The sequence below is a fragment of the Elephantulus edwardii genome, unplaced genomic scaffold (genome assembly GCF_000299155.1).
Source record: "Elephantulus edwardii isolate Elephantulus edwardi_28Jun2011 unplaced genomic scaffold, EleEdw1.0 scaffold00074, whole genome shotgun sequence".
In the NCBI taxonomy this organism is placed as follows: domain Eukaryota; kingdom Metazoa; phylum Chordata; class Mammalia; order Macroscelidea; family Macroscelididae; genus Elephantulus; species Elephantulus edwardii.
The window spans coordinates 12,483,500-12,486,128 of NW_006399824.1; positions in this window are offsets into that span (position 1 = coordinate 12,483,500).

The window sequence follows — 2,629 nt, forward strand, 5'->3', positions numbered from 1 at the left end:
TGCTCTTGAGTACTTTAGAGAGGTCCCTAACAGCAGACTTTCCCATCGCAATACGTTTTTTGATTTCCTGGCTGCTGGTGCCAAGAGTGTTGATATGTGAAATTAATTATTATTAATTTTAATGAAGGTTTATAGAGACTTTGGATTTCTATTCATTCATTTTCACACTTTTCTCCCTGGCCCCCCTCCAGTTAACTTTCCTCTTTGAAAAGTAAAAGAAAAATTCTTTCATTGTTAAACAATCCCTCTCCCCATAAGTCATTCTTGAGTCTACAGCACCTAACAACATTAATCAACTTTTTCCACAGATATGGTCATTCTGGTTACTATGCATCAGATGAGATTCATGCGCATATTAATCATATGTTTTTTGGAAAAGATGTTTCAATGAATAAGTAGTTATATAAAACTCTCTGTCATTTGATCTCCAGCCTCATTTCTGTCATCAAGGTTATATTTTCCAACTATTAATGCTACTTTGTTTCCAACCTTTGCATTCTAGTTACCAATTATGAGTGAATCTTGATTGCATGTTTAATTAACTTCAGGTTGCAAAAGTTGGTGAAAGTCCTCGATTTCTACATATTTGGCTTTAGTGATTGCTGTGTGTGGTATCAGCCTCCTAGGGCAGGGAGCAAGGTAGTAAAAGGTAGAAAGTATTGCTGGTGAAACAAAATATCTGGCTCAAAAAAAAAAAAATCTGGCTCATACAAGTGACAGACAAATTAAGATATAAGTGGCTATATCTAGTAGCCAACTTGATTTACCAAAAAAAAAAAATCTCTGAGAAGAAGTCTAGGTGAAGATATTAATTTGAACAGGGAAAGTGTGTATGCAGACAATAGCTGTGACTCTAAGATTGTCCCCAGAGGATTATTAGCAATTAGACATCAGTAAAGAAGGAAAGTCTTGCCAGTGAAGGGTAAGAAAATCTAAGATATGCTCTAACCCAAAAACCAAACTCACTCCTGTTAATTCCAACTTGTCATGAGCCTCCATAACTTTTCTGTGGTTGTAAATCTTAACTAGAGGAGGTTGACTTATCTTTCTTCCTTGAAGCAGCTGATGGGTTTGAACTGCCAGCCTTTCAGTTGGCAGTTCAACACTTAACATGCTATGCCACCATGGTTTCTAATACATGCTATGGAGGATAAAAAGAGGGAAGTGAAGCTGGAAGGTGGGGGATAGGGGTGAGAGGTCAAGGAGAGATGCGTGAAAATATGTGTCTTAGGAAGATAGCAGATGATGCTCAGATCGGATGACTGGAATTCCTTAGAAAGTGACTTATCAATTCAGAGCCCAAGTGGAGATTGGTCTTGGAGAGGAAAGATGTTGTAGGTTCCTTCAAAGTGGCTTTGACTCATAGCAACCTTATACACAATGTAATAAAGTTCCGTCCAATCTTGTGCTATCTTCCCAGTTTTTGCCATGCTTAAATCCATTGCCGCAGCCACTGTATAAATCCATCTCATTGGACGTCTACTTCTTTTTTCCTTAACCCTCAATTTACCAAGCACAATATCTCTCTCCAAAGTCTGGACCCTCCTGATAACATTCCAAAGTGTACAAGTCGAAGTCTCATCGTCCTCTCTTCTAAGGATCATTCTGTCTTCACTTGCTGTAAAACAGATGTGGGGTTTTTTTCTGGCAGTCCATGATGTACATTCAGTATTCTTCACCAAATACCATAATTCAAATATATCAATTCTTCCTTGGTCTTTCTTATTTATTGTCCAACATTTACATGCATACGTTGTTATGTGGCATCCAGTTGCCTGCAACTCATAGTGTCCCTATGTACAATAGCTCTGAACTCTGCCCTGTCCTGAGCCAGTCTCAATGACTCTAACACACCTACCCCCATTATCCCAGTTAATGTGCCAGTCCATCTAATCCAAGGTCTTCCTCTCCTGAGCTTTTCCTCCACCCTTCCAAGCATAATGCCGTTCTCCAAGGACTGATCCCTCTTGGCCACATGCCCAAAGTTATGTGAGATGGAGCTTCAAATTCCTTGACTCCAGGGAGAAACTCAGTTTCATCCTTTCCAAAGCAGACCTGTTTGTTTTCTTAGCGGTTTATGGTATGTTCAATACTCTTCTTCTGCACCACATATCAAAGGCAGGCAATTTAAAATACATGGCTTGGCTTGGGTCATCTTCACTTTACTCTTTAATGTGGCACCTTTGTTTTTTAATACTTTGTTGTTGTTATGTGCAGTTGAGTCACCTCTTGGTAGCCCTGGGGAAATGTTTTAAGATAATGACCTAACGACCACCTGGTTGATCCTTCTCCTTTCATAATATATTTAAACTAACCAATAACTCACATTAGTGTTTCCAGCCAATCTCTGTATTGTTGTTAGGTGCCGTTGAATTACCTATGACTCATAGTGACGCTATAAACAACCACCACAGCAAATTAGAAGAGGAGAGAGGAGCTGCTACAGAAGTATAAACCGTGGACGCCACCACAGTGAGAGATCACAGAGGACACAAGGCCCATCACTACCAGCTACTCCAGTTTTTGTGCCTGTTCCACCACCTCCTTTGTATCCACCTCCTCCACATACACTTCCTCTTCCTCCAGGTGTTCCTCCTCCACAATTTTCTCCTCAGTTTCCTCCTGGCCA